The sequence below is a fragment of the Theobroma umbraticum genome, unplaced genomic scaffold (assembly GCF_002168275.2).
Source record: "Theobroma umbraticum cultivar Fairchild unplaced genomic scaffold, ASM216827v3 scaffold_188.0, whole genome shotgun sequence".
In the NCBI taxonomy this organism is placed as follows: Eukaryota; Viridiplantae; Streptophyta; class Magnoliopsida; order Malvales; family Malvaceae; genus Theobroma; species Theobroma umbraticum.
Genome location: NW_018397295.1, coordinates 60,615 through 60,890, shown reverse-complemented (window position 1 = coordinate 60,890; position 276 = coordinate 60,615).

Genomic DNA, 276 nt, shown 5'->3' with positions numbered 1-276 from the left:
CCCAATTCAAACATCTAATTATGATTCATTTTAATCAAGAACAAAAAGTATTTTGATTTAAAATCATTTATAAGATTAGAAAACTATTTAAAGTAAGTGACGAGGCTTTCGAAGGCATGATTAACTATAAATAGACTTTTCTTGTCAATGGATAGCATCTGATTCATGTGTCATAAGTCAAACATCTAATTATGATTGATTTTAACTAAAAATGAAAAGGATTTTGATTTAAAATCATTTATAAGATTATAAAATCATTTAAAGTGAGCAACAAGG